Raw genomic sequence first — 14308 nt, 5'->3', positions numbered from 1 at the left:
GATCTCCTGCAGCTGTGGTCACAGAGAGTCACAGTCTGAGTACATCCCTCTGGTTCTCTCAGTCCCAATAAGCCTGGAAAAGTCCTCAGCCTGCCTTTTCTGTGTGTGCCACACCACAGGCCACAAACTCCTTCCCAAGAGCCTGAACCACACTGAAGATCAATGGTGAAAGAGCAAAAGCCACAAACTCTGCTGTGCCTCAGGAAGGGAGTGAGGAGCTGGAGGGCATTGCCAATGTGAATGAGATCTACATGAAAGAGCCTCGTCATTGCTCTGCCTTCATGGATTAAAGGAACAATTGAGCAGAAGAATGAGAAGGCGGTGCCAAGAGGAAGAGAAAATATGGAGGAGGGAAGCAGGGTTTCTCTGGTTAAACCATTCCCGTCACGTTCTTGGCACCAGCAGCAGAAATGCACAGCTGCTTTACATCTGCTGAGAGCTCTGCGACTCAACACGCACCAACATAAGGATTCTCAGCCTGTTCAGATGAGGGTTTTGTTTGCTCTGGTATGGATACAATACTTTTTGTAATTAGTAAGATGGAAAACTATTTTCTAATGCGGCTGCAATAACTGATTTGGCTTATAAATGTTTTCTCTCAAAGGTCAGGCCTGTAGGGACTTACAAAAGGCTAATTTTGTCACTAAGAGTGTCAGACACAGTGCCTACCCTGAGAGACACAATAACCACTGAATTACACAATTTAAATGTTGCATGCTTGTATCAATGAAAAACTCTGACAATTTTCTTTCATGTAGCATCTTGATTATATTTCATGTACTAAATCTTCCCAAGTGTTTGAGGGCTTTGTGCCTAAAATGAGGCCCACATCCCTGGATATCACTGTAATACAAAGATAACAGTAACATTACAATTTTTCTTTACCTAATTTATAGTCTTTGGGGCATATTTTGAGTATGGCTCTGAAGTCTGCTAAAACCCTCAGCTGACATGAGGGAAGTTCATATAAATGCAACATGAAGAAATCTCAAATCCTAGCTCAGCATCTCTGTTTGATCCTCTCCACTACCCAGCAACAGCCAGGAGGTAACAGGAACTAATAAACATATAAATTGATGTGATTGAATTAAATTAACCCATTCACTGACACTACTGCTGGAGAGATCATGTATTTCAAACTCCAGCTCATTCTTTGTGTGCAAATGAAGCTTCAGCTAGTATTGATAAGTATTTTGCCTGCATGAATTATAAGAGTGAAGACTTTAAAGATGAGGAGAATATCCAATCAAAGAGAGACTGTGTTATACAAATTAAATTCTGACATAGATCTGAGTAGTTTGAATCTGGGATTCTAAACTCACTGCTATCAGCAAGAACAGCTTTGGGTCTTCTATCCTTGCTTCTATATGCTTCTATTATTCAGAAAGGTTTTTTTAGCTGATAATACACCTATGTGGGTGACAAGAACTGCAGCTGTGCTAATTATGGCAGAGAACAGCAGTGCATTCTTCAGCCTAGCTCCACACTGGGCCTGTGTTTGGATGTCCCATGGCTGTCTGCATCTCACACAAGCACTGGCGATGCCCGACTCTTTCACACAAGCATATGAAAGAAATTGACATTTCCCAATGGCCTTATGAATATTTAAAGGTGAAAGACCATCTTGTTAAAGTTACCTGGAATAGCAGACTGGTGTTTGCTTCCATGTTTTGGGGCTCTGTGTGTGTGTGTGTCTAATGCAGTAAATGTGCAGGTAGAACTGTAAAACAGGGAGTTCTGATCTGTGGAGGAGCTTTCTGTGTTTGTTGTAGCTTTAACTGCATCTCAGCCATATGCCTTGTGCAGCGTGTTGAGCAAACACCTTTTTTTATAATTCTTATATCTCAGGGGAAACACTGACAGGGCCATGGCAAGCTGCTCATTCAACTAAGTGTCAGTGAAGAGGCTGCTGAGGATCAGGCTTTTGGAAAAGATTCAATGCCACTGTCTAGACAGAGGCAAGAAACAAGGGCTCCCTTTCCCCTCATCTCCTTGAAGCCTCATCACTGAGCTATGCAAGCCTGCTAATTAAACTGGAGTTTTGCACTTCACCCTTAGGAGTTTCTATCTTAAAAAAAGTAGGTCATTTGATTGACATGTATTCTTCAGCATCCTAATCTCCAGTGAGGAAATGATGAAAAATGAGCTGTGCTGAATGCAGACAAAACTGAGTCTACACAGAAACTGAATGTTGGATTACATAAAAGGCTGAATAAGCCACCAATCCCACATGAGGAGGAACAGAAATAAGGAGGAATAGTGCAGAAAGCCACACTTTTGCTGTGGTTAACAGGCTGCTGTTATTTGCTGGATAACTTCCACTCAGTCTAATGGAACACCAGATTTCCAGTGGTGGGTGTGTTTCAGTGGTGGTCTGTGACACTTGGATCCAGGCAAGAAATGAAGAAAACAAGGCCAACACTGGGACATAGAAAGGACTTGGTTGGGAAGTGGAGCTCAGAATTGGAAGTGGTGTCTTACTAACAGCTGAATCCAGAAACAGGCTGTCCAGTCATCCTGAGAAACTGAGGCCTGGTAGAATTGTACACTGATGCACCACTGGTTTGGAGGGTGTTGGTGGAGACCTGTTTGTATCCTGACTGCTCAGACACTCCTAAAGTCATCCCAGAGAAGGAGAGGGTGACTCTTAAGCACTGTCTTCTTCAGACATGTTCATATCAGAATGAGATACCCAGATGGGATTCTCCACCATTCCACTGAGACATTCTATGCCTATGAGCAGAGAGTGTGGAAAATGGAGCAAAATGGCTTGGCCAGGGACTAATTTGCATACAAAATTTCTGTTTGTGAACTCTCAGTGCTTGCACCTTAGTGTGTGTTGTGCACAGATCTGTGCAGTCCAGAAGATGCTGGGCTGAAGAGCAGCATTAGTTCTTCCTTTTACTTTTGGGAGCCATGTTCCAGCAGTCAGTCTGATCAGGTCTATCCCTGTATGGACTGTGCAGTGCCCAGCATGTTCTGAAGTTCCTGTTGCTTTGGGATGCCTCCATTTGTGAATGCTCATTTTCCCACAGCATATCCAGGCCTGGTTTTCAGAAAATTGAAGCTGAGTATTTGTGAAAAGAAGAGACCCTCGAGTCACCCCAAACTGTATACTTAGATGTAAACTGTGACTCACTTAGAAATGTAATTCAGTATTTTTATAGGAGGCTTTTTTTTTTTTTTTTCTAATCTAACAATATTTGTATTATTAAATTTATACCAAATGTGTATTTGGAAGTATTTCTCACTGATTAGTAATAGAGACATCTTGGGTGTCACTGTAAATTCATGAGCGTCTGTTTTTCATTGTAGTGAGAAAGCTGTGAGAAAGCATCCAAGGGAGACTGTTCACCAGTGAGAATTAAGCATCTATGGTGAGGTGGAATACAGGGTTCTCTGAACGTTTCCTCTTGATGACTCCATGCCTGGAGGTTTAATATCTAATAGACCTTTTCCTTCTCTTAATGCCTAAACACAAAATTACTTGCTAGGTAGATTTTGTTCTGGAAATGTGTTTCTAACATTGATTTCTAAGGTGGTATAATAAGGTGCTGCAATAGCTTGTGGCCTGTTTGGGACTATTTTTAAAATGACTGAAGAGGGTTGAAAAAAAGGAAACAGGACAGTACAGAAAAGCCTCTTTCCTCTGCATATTCTGCTGCTTCTTCACCTTTCCTTGGATGGTTTTGTCTTTGTCTGTGTATTTAGTGTATATTCATAATATTATGAAGAACAGTTATAAAGTTATTTGTATTAGCAAATGAGCTGTGTGTCTTTTGGGAACATGTAAGTCCTGGGTTTCAGCCTATACTAATGCTGAGTATAGAACAAATGCACCCTGGCTCCAAACAAACCTAAAGCCTGTGTGTGTCCATGAGCACTGGTTCTCTATGACTTTCCTTTATTCTTCTGTAGACCTTGTCTAATATTTCTCTTCTCTCCCAGAAAAATGCTTCCCTGGAAGGTTTAGTCAGATGATGCTTGAGATCCTCGAGGAAAGGTCGTCACTGCAAGGACCCGAGCTCTGGTGACATGACTGCAAAATTAAAATAAGAGGCAAAAAGGTATAACTATGGCACAGCTAAAAATAGAGGCTGAAATTCCTCTTCATTCTCAAGCCATATAAGGATCTATGCATAGCTGTGTCAGGCAGGGTCCTCATGCAAAAAGAGATGAAGTTTTGGCTGATTTACCATGGGAAGCATCATGTTCATATGTTTCCTTTGTAAAGCTAAATCATAATTCTGAAGTTGTCAGAAGGCTGCTCTTTAAATTAGAGTAATTTATTGCTGTATGTGCCCAAGAACAGCTACAAATGTAAACACAGGCATTCCCTTGGCTATATCCACTGCACTGTTCCAGATCATTTCCAAGTGGAAAAGAAACCTAACAAAGAATGAAGCAAAATTTCTCTGCCAGTCACAATCAGAAGATTAATCCTTCTTTTCTAGTGCCTATAAACAGTAGACCAGAGTCTGGTCTTTGTCTAGAATTTCCTGACACTGCTGGCAGTGCCAGGCGTGGATGTCATGCAGGGAAAATACACTGGTTTTGTGCAGAAACCTCTTTGTTATTAAACATCTCATCTACCTGCATGTGCATGCGTGCTCCTGCAACACAGGGATATTTAGAGGCTGTTTCACACTCTAAAATTAATAATTATGGAAAATGATATCTGCAGTACCTTGATAGTCACAGTGCCCTTGTGGCAGCACATTCCTAAAGCATGACCTGTGCCATACATTGATGAGGTGGTTTAGATTTTCTTGTGACAGAATGGTGAATGAACTTGACCTGGTAAATCTTGTAGAACTGTGAGGTAGCAAGCCCTGCAAATTAAAAATAGCACTTCAAGGTTCCCTAGAGTGATTCTAGGATTCCCATCTGGTGATACAGGATTCCTTGCTTTTTGCCAGTGTTGGAGAGAAAAGGTGCCCCAAGACGCTGAGGAAAAGAAGGAAGAGGTCAATTAAATAAAAGCTCCTCCTGCTGTTGGCAAAGAAGCATCCTAGAATTTGATTCATGAACGTGCAGGTTTTGTTTATACCCATTTTGTGGCTGATTTGTATTTGGAATGAGGTCCAAACCACAGTCACATAGTCTCTTTTTGCAGCCCAATTTGTTCTCAAATGCAAAACAAACAAACAAATAAACAAGACCCCCAAACAAAACACAACTGCTTTTCTAGTTTATGTATCCTGTTTCCCTGCATTTCAAATGAGTCCTTGTCCCAGCACAGGCTCCATGTGATCCATGGCTTTTCATGCACTGCTCACATTCCTGTCTGTCTTCTGTCTCATCTCTTTTCATTGCTGCTTCAGATTTGCCCCAATGCAGAGCCATTTATGGTTGTCACATGTTATAAATCAGCCTTAATTGTTCGTCCTGCCTTTCATCATCTCTTCACATGTCCCACACCACTGATTCTTTTGAGGCACCCAGCTTGCCTTTACTGCTACTTGGCCTTACACATCCATATGATGCCATTTGGTTTTCAAAGATCTCTGTCATTTTAACATAAAACCCCCAGAACTATTTTGGATGGATTGTTTGCTATAGTTCCTATATGTACCTGTATACTAGAATTTAATATCCAAGAGTGAAAAGCAGCTGGTAGATCTGGAGCAGGTTGGTCTGGAGCCCTGTGTTGGTGAATTATTGACATCATTTCTTTGTATGTCCCTTCTCTGGTTTGTGCACTGATGATGCCTTGTCCCTTGGGGATCTTTGCTGTCTTTCTCTTCTCTTTTCTATTATGAACATTTTCCTAATTTGGCGCCTTAATTTGAAACTGCTTTGTGCTGTGTATTTTGTTCCAAGGCTGGGAATGATTCCCAAAGCTGTGTTTTCATGGCACACTTCTGCATCTCCATTGGAATCAATGGGAAAATGTTATAGAGAATGATGGCAAAATTCCTTTACATAGAATTCCTTATTCTGAGGTATTTTAGAATATGGTTGCATCTCTTTCTCTCTGAACTTTTTTCTCTTCTGTGCATATATCCTTTGCAGTTCTTTAGTCCTTCAATCTGTCTACATTTTTATTACCATTCAGAAACATTTGCAGCAAGACAGGAAGGAATGGTAAAGATCACAACTGAATCAAAGTAGGATCTGGATGCCAGTGGAATCTGAGCACCAGATTTTCCAGCATACCCAGCTGAAAATACAGCACAGGGAGAGGAATGTTAAAATAAACTTGTTCAGCTAAATCTGGAAATTTGGACTTCTACCTGCAGCCTCTAAACCTCTCTTCCACTGTAATCTCCATTTGCCATACAAAGAAATACTTTAAATTAAAGCAAGGGAGAAGGTAAATTTTCCAAGGCAATCTTGTCTGTCTCTCTTTTGGGGATGCCAAACTGATGACAAGAATGTTATTATTTGTGTGTGTATATTTAAAGTTGATTTAATTAATGAAACCCATGGAGTCTAACCCCTAATCTTATTAATAATTCAGATGCACAGAAACAAGAGGCTGTTTTACATTTGAGGGATACAGAAATGAAAGGATTGCTTTCAAATTTATTTTTAAGTTGGTAAAATATTTGTGTGCCCATAATATCTATTTAATTTTGGAGTTTGGTGCATAAGGAATGCTGGGACAAGATGAAAAGTAAATGTAGTAAAGATGGGGTTTCTGGTGGGTGTTTTTGCCTTCTCTGTCTCCTGGGGGCTGCCTGTAAATTGGCTGTAGATATTTCACCTTCTCTAATAGTGCTTTCATATTTACAGACCCTGGTTTGCTCAGGATGCTGGGAAACTTGGCCTTTGTGGAATATTTGCAAATAACCAGCGATGTGAAGGAGGGTATAGGGCTTTAAATATTTCATTAATTTTTCAAGGAAATCTGGAAAACATCTGTCTCTGCTGTTTGTTCTTCTGTTGCTTTGCTTTTAATTATCCCCACCTCTTTTTAATGGAACATAAACTACCATTTCACAACTTTACTTGATAGACCAATCCATAGACAAGTGCCGTGACATGCACAGACCCCTGGACTGGCCCTTCTCCTTCTTCCAGATGTCTTCTGTGCAAACATTTCCAAACTAAATACTGATTAAAAACAGTTTGAGGAACAAACACAAACAGTTTCAGTGAGCAGGCACGTTAAATACCATTGTGGAGGTCAAAACAAGACTTGTTTAATTTTTATGTGTCTTCTGTTCCATGGAAGGGGAAGGATCAAGGTCCACAGTGAGACTTTTCCTCACGTCAGCTGCTCTCCCTTGCCTGCTGTGGTCTCTGCTGGCTGTGCTTTTCTAGCTGCAGGTCATACCTGGGACTCTGCACTTCCACAGCAAAACAAGGAAACATTTGGGTATTTTTTCCATGAGTGGGAGAAAATGGATAAGCCAAAATTGCAGCTAGCCAGATGGGAAAATGTGGATGGGAAGCAAGGCTCGTTGGCACTGCAGAAGTCTTCCAGCATGCTGGAAATTTCTGTGTGAGATGAGTGGAAGAACAAGTCAGAGATAAGGGACGCATGCAGACGTCTGTACCAAGGGACACACGCCATTTCAGAGCAAGTAATGATGCAAATTGTTCTCAGAACAAAGCCAAGACTGATCCGTGCCTTGTCCTGCTTAGAGACAGGAATCTGTTCAGCAGCCCCTTCCATAATGTCTTTATGCACAAGCTACTTCCTTTGGTTCTTTGTAAGGAGTAGGATTTATCTAAATCGGTAAAATTTGCAAAATGCTTTTTCCACTCCCTGCATGCTTGGATGTATCATGGAAAGTACAGAATAAAATAAATGCACCTGCTTTTAGGAGCTGATGCAGAGATATGGGATTATTGGTGACATCTGTTGTTCTTTGAACAAAAGAATGAGCACAGTTGCCTTTTAGCACTGACGAGCCTGGCTGCAGAGAGCTGCAGACTAACATTTGCAACAGCTCAAGCTGGGAAGGGGAGTTGGGACAGTGTTGACTAATGCAGTAGGTGCTACATTTCAGATAATAATGACAAGTCATTTCTTCATTTTCCCTTTCTCAGAAATCGCTGAGATTGCATAATTTTTCCATAGAATGCCAAATGCTGTCCCAAAAGTGTCTTACCATGGGCACAAGAGCATTCAGGTGTTTTTCCTGCAATACTAAACCCAGTCTTCTAGAAACCTTCATGGCAAGAATGAAGAAGAAAATTGTTGCAAAAGTGATCAAAACTTAAGCCAAAGTGAAAAGCTGAAAGGTGAAATGTGGGAATTAGACAAAAAGGGAAAAAAGGTGTATAGAAAATAATCTCATCTGTTAAAGAAAAAGGTGGATTTCTCAAGATACTTTTTGTAGATTCCTGTCTTCTGAATAACACCTAGAACACACATGATCAGAACATGATTTCACTGCATTTCTCTCTGTTAAAAATCTTTATTTTGGGAAAGAGTTACTTTCACCTAAGAGTTTCTGGAACCGGGCTGTAATTTTGGAATAAGATAGCTTTGGATCATTGTCAGTCCCAGGAAACATTCTGCATGTTCAGAGTTAAAATCATTTCCATTTGGCTTGTTCCCACAATGCAAATACCCACCTGTGCATTACTGGGAAGAACTTTTTCTGAATCATCTCTTCTTATGGGTCTAATATTGATTTAATTGTGGGTTTTGGCACTACTTAAAAGCCTGAAGTGTTTCTAATAGATAAAATATGTTGTGTCCTTTATTTGTGTCAGCACTCCCTGGGGAATCTCACTATTCAGAATGTTTTCTTAGAGGCATATACATACACAAACCCTTGCAGACGTCAATTCAAGCACTGCACCCAGGGAATAATGACTAACAGACTTCAGACAATGAAGAATCCAATTTAAAATCCAAAACTGGATTATAAAACCCTTTCTTGTTCTTTGTAGATTTCTGTAACAAATGAACTCTCTTTGCTATTTCTAAATATCTAATTATATTCATTTTTATGTGGGTTAGTCCCCAAGACCACAAGCAAAGAAGATTGGAAGAAAGTTGCAGAGCTCACATCTCCAATTCTTGTCTGAATTTGGAAATGGTGAAACTTTTATAGCATGAAGACAGACACTTTATAAATGGTATCTCAGCTAATTCAAATAACTTATTTGAGTACTACTTGAAGTCACTAGAGATTTTCTCCTTTTAGGCTAACTGGTTTGGACTGGGGCATTTTCCAGAATTATTTCAGAGCATGATTCAGACCATTCCTGGTGTGCTATGGCTGTTCTATTTTTCAATTTGCTCCATATAAGTTTATAGGAAAGGAAAAGAGCAGTGTATTTCTGTTGTTCCATTTTCCTGGTCATTGTGAGCCCTTAAATCCACTTCTCACCAAAAGCAATATATAATTTTGATTAGATTTTTGGGGTTAATATGTTTCTATTTCTGTCGTGTGTCACTTCACCATGTATCAAATATGGGCAATATCAAGTTCAGATCGCCTAAAAATTATTACCTCAGCTTGATGATGGATATTTCTTCATATTAAATGCTTAAACCCTTCAGCTCAGAGTCTTGTTAGATTGTTAGCTCAGGAATTCTCACAACTGGACCTTGCTGTTGGGTACTGCCCCACAAAACAGGTTTTTGCAGAAAAGGATGAGCTCGGTAACTTCATGTCTGGGATGTTCCAAACTCTGTGTGAGCCTTTTTGCAATGTGGAGCAAAATTACTGCTTTCATCCAGCATTAACCTTCTACTTTTACTTAGGTATATTGCATTTTTGCCTTTTATTCATTTGTAAAATACACTTTTAAAGGCATGGAGATTTTTCATAATCTCATAACTTTTTTCTTCTTGAAAGATTTTACTGTTTTGCAGCCTGCAAATAAACTAAGTAAAACAATCAGAAAGTAACAATTCTGCCATAAACCTCTAGCTGAACTATAGTTTTACGTTAAAGACATGCAAACAATACAGATGTTAACATTAAAATACACTTCAGGATGATTATCAGCATGGCCATATAATGGTTAGGCTCTGAGAGGTTTAACTTATTAAACTTCAGCTTTCTGTTGATAATACAGACTCCCTTCTCTTCCTTTGACTTTACTGCAGGACCTACCACTCACTTTTGGTTTATAGCAGCATTGGAGATCTCTTGCTCCTGTCTCAGTGCCTCTTCACCTCATCACACTCTCATCAGCTGCCCTGGCCAACGTGTGTCATGAATTTAGGGAAAGCATCCAGCTCAGGCGTATGGAAGTTTTCATGCCCTGGTGTGGCAGCGTGCAGCTCAGCTGAGATCTGAGGGGTTCCCATGCAGCTCTGAGTGCCTGACTCTGCTGGAGCAGCATCTCTGCAGGGTGGGACCTGACCTGTCCCTCCCACCCCCTGTGGAATGGAAAACCAGCTGAGGGGTTTATTTACTGCAGCTGCCCATGAAAGCTGGTTTAAAATCAACATCCAGAGAACAAGCCGTGGGGTTCCAAAGCAAGACAGAATATAGCAGAGAGGAGAGTATTGCTCTTGGACTGGGAAAACAACCGTTCTGTTTAGCAAAAGATTCTGGGGTCTTGAAGTGTATTTATTTTCCAATAGGAAAGGACAGCAAGGCCTTTTAAAATTCTCTGAGACAGGTCGATGGATACAGGTCCCAGAGCAGAGAGCAGGCTGTGTGTTTTACCAGGGACAGGACAATGGGAGATTTAGTCCCATGGAGTGTTATTTCCGCTTTGGGACTGCAACTTCTTCAGTTACCTCCATATCTGACACAAAGCAACATTTTTGTTCAAGCTGTCATATTTCTTCAAAATCTTCTAGTTCTTGTAAAAAGTTTCATGGGAAACCAGCTCTGCCTTGTATTCAGTGACCCAGAGAGGTTGCTGTATATACACACCTTGTCAAATAAATACGGCAATGCAGATGGCTTGGGACTTGGAGGAGACAAACAGAAACGGTGAGAAACGGAAATCCTCAAGTCCTCCTGGATCAGGATTTGTGAAAACAGCATCTTTGGTTTATGGAATGTTTCTCTACCTCTCCTCTAAGGAATCTTGGACCCCTGAGTGAATTTATGGCCTTATTTGTTTTCCCTATATTATTTCTGTGCAACTGTTATTTCCTCTGTAGAGGGGTGTTGGTGCTTTCTGCTGGACCTGAGTTTCCTTTTGGAACAATCTTGTTCAGCCGTGTTCTCCTGCATTCCCTTTCATTGCTTTTTTTTTTTTTTTTTCCCCCTCCCTTTTTAGATTCCTCCTGTCCCTTTTAACCCATCTGGTTTATTTTCAAGGCATCCTGTTTATTTTTCCAGCTATTTGTTTTTAATATGTGTTGTCTGACCTTTTCTGTCTGCTCTTTTGGGGATGTATACAAAGCTCTTCCTTTATTTGCATTTGCTTTTCCTTCTGCCCTGCACAGTACCTAATGTCCATCAGTGGAACCGAAGAACAGGAAATGGGAATAGACATCCACAATCCCACAGAAGTTGATATAACAAGCAAAGGTCATTTTCATTGTGCAGGTGTGGAATGCTTCAAATCACCAGGATGTGTATAAATGCAGGGGCTTGTGTTCTGTCCCAGGAGCTCCATGACACAACTCTGGGCAAAGACTGCAGCTCTGGGAAAGTTGTTTGAAAGCAGAATCCACCCCTTGGGTTTCCTTGGGCATGACATGCCAGCCATCACCGAGGGTGGAAGCAAAGCAGGATCAGGTAATACCTCATCTGGGAGAAAGGCCTGCAGGGCTTCTTGTGAATGGAAATAAGATCATGGTGCTACTTCAACAATGTACTTGTAGAGGAAGCCAGGGAACTTCTCTTCCTGGGAGTGTTTTTCCATGGTTGTGGAGATTGCCTCTTTGGCCACTTTCCTTTTGATGTGCTCCCTTTTAAGAGAAAGCTGCTGAGAATCTGACAATGCCTCTGGCTAATTGTGGTTTGGCAGTGATGTTCATCTAAGGTGGCTGCTTCCAGAAAAATCACTATCCAGACTTGGCAAAAGCTGGCAGACGTCTTTGTCAGAGTGAAGCACAGACGACAAGGGCAGATTTATCACAAAAATCAATACCACGAGCTCTTGGGCTGCCACTGTTTACTCATCATGGCTGCAAGAGCCACACTATCTCCAGAATTACTGTCACGGAGCTGTACTGGCACCTGACATTATCCTAAGGGAGAAATTTTTACAGTCAGCAATTCACAACAGATCTTGCAGCTTGCAGGCTCCACTAGCTTCATTTGGTGAAGATGCAAGGCACCTTTTGCTCCCAAAAGGAACAAAGAGCTGAGCTGTCAGCAGCTTTACTGTAGACAGGTCCACCTAGAAAATGAGTTGTTAATGTGAAGAGCTTGTATTTTGGCTGACAGACATGGTCACCAGGCCAGGACCAATCATCTGGGGAGCTGTTCTTTGTTATCCTGATTTGTTTCTCGCATTTCTGATTTCTCCAGTACAGTTACTGCTGTGTGTGTATGTTTGTGTGCCCACTTGTGATGTGGAGAAATCTCTCCTTAGCCACTGAAATGGATCTGCTGCTCTGGGAGTGCTGATCTTATACCAGGCCAAAGGGGAAAATGCTGTTTTCCAAAAAGCTTCCTGTAGCTCCAGTCTGTTCCCAATAGACTTTCAGTGTCTGCCTTTTGTTTGTTCATTTTCTGCTCTCTTTGATGATGCACTATTCAGTGATGGAACACAATCCTTTCCCTCAAACTTTGGGCAAATCTAGAGCAGGGCTTGATGTTGAAATCTTAATCACGGGTACATGAAAATGGATTGAAACTGCATCAGGAAAGCTCAGGTTGGACATTAAGAAAAGGTTCTTCACTGTGCAGGTAATTGCTCTCTGGTTTAGGTGTAGGTGGTTCTGTGAGGAGCAGGGAGTCAAACACTGTGATCTTTATGTGTCCTTTTCTACTTGAGACACTCTGTGATCTATATTTATGTGCTGGTATAACCATGGCACCAAGGGGGAGAGCAGGGAGTGATGTTCACCAGCAGATTGACAGCATTTGCCATGTGTGTGACAGTTCTTAAGGCAGAAAACTCAGGAGACTCATCTGTGTTGATTCTGGCCCAAATCCATGTGCCAAAACATTTCTGTGAAGGGAGCACACCCTTTTTAAAACATGCATGTTTTGAGCAGTGTTTGCTTTGAGAAGGCAGAGCACCACGGGAGGCAGCCTGTCCTGGTGGCTCGTGTTGTTCAAGGTCCGGTGGAAGGGAGGTCTAGGACAGTGTCCCAGTGCAGAACAGATTGTGCCATTTAACAGGAGTTCACCATCTTGCACTTCTCTCCCCCAGCCCTTCCCTCTCATTTCTGCTGTTCCTCTAGAGGCAATAAAGCACAGCCAGATGAGATGTTCATCTCAGCAAGAGGAAGCCTCAGAGTATCCCCATGACCATGGCCTTGTTTTTTCCATATCGTTTCTTCTGCTAATTTGCTTTGATTGTGGGAAGGCTACAGGAAAGGACTAGTGAGAGTAGCTCATTGTTGTTATTTCAGCTGAGGGGAGAAAATACCTAAGAAAATGATTTGGAAAGCGAAGTTCCGTAAATTCACATGGCAATCCTTTTAAGTATGTGAAATATTTTTACTAGAATGGTTTTGTTTGCATTCCCAACTTCAGCTGTTTCAATATGGAAGAGCACTTTAGAATCTACATCAATTGGCACTGAGATTTCAAGTATCACCTTCCTGATTTCCTGCTCCTGGCCATTCTTTTTTGCTTTTATGTGATTTCAATTGCAGGTAGTTGTATCAGGACCTCTGATTTTTGACTTCTGATCTAATGTTTTTTTAAAAACTTTAATGCCCTGATTGGTGATCTTTCACCTCCAGGTTTAAGGATCAAACCCACTGTAGCTGGAAGTGACTATGGTATTTATATAGCACTTAAAACTCAGATTAATACTGTAACACTTTTCCCATAGCTTATATTAATATTTTTCAACCCTGAAATTGGAGCATTTGTGGTCTTTCTCCCATACGTCCTTTAATGAATTCTTATTGTTTTAGGGGAAATCAGACTTTTTTAATAGGAAAGCATCATTTGGTTCAAAATACCTTTTTTTTTCCCCACAGAAGAACTGTTACTGGAAGCTCTGAGAGGAGCCATGACCTTTCCATCCCTGCCATTGGCATCAGGCCCTCCATAGGCAAACCAGGCACAAACGTTTTTGGGGGGCTGTCTGTTCATCTCCTCTGGTTCAACCACTCCAGAAGGTTGCAGTGCATGAAGCACAACTACTAAAGAGGAATCTCTGTCCTTGACAAATCTCCTTAAGGAGCTTTTTAAGACTGGAAAAAAAAATCTCACAGTGGTACCTGGATAAAAATCTATATGAATGATTTATTACCATGGTGATGAGTTTGCTGTAGTTACTGACTGGATTTTTAATTACT

This window comes from Sturnus vulgaris, chromosome 17 (assembly GCF_052056855.1).
Source record: "Sturnus vulgaris isolate bStuVul1 chromosome 17, bStuVul1.hap1, whole genome shotgun sequence".
In the NCBI taxonomy this organism is placed as follows: Eukaryota; Metazoa; Chordata; class Aves; order Passeriformes; family Sturnidae; genus Sturnus; species Sturnus vulgaris.
Note: the sequence above shows the minus strand (reverse complement) of the source record.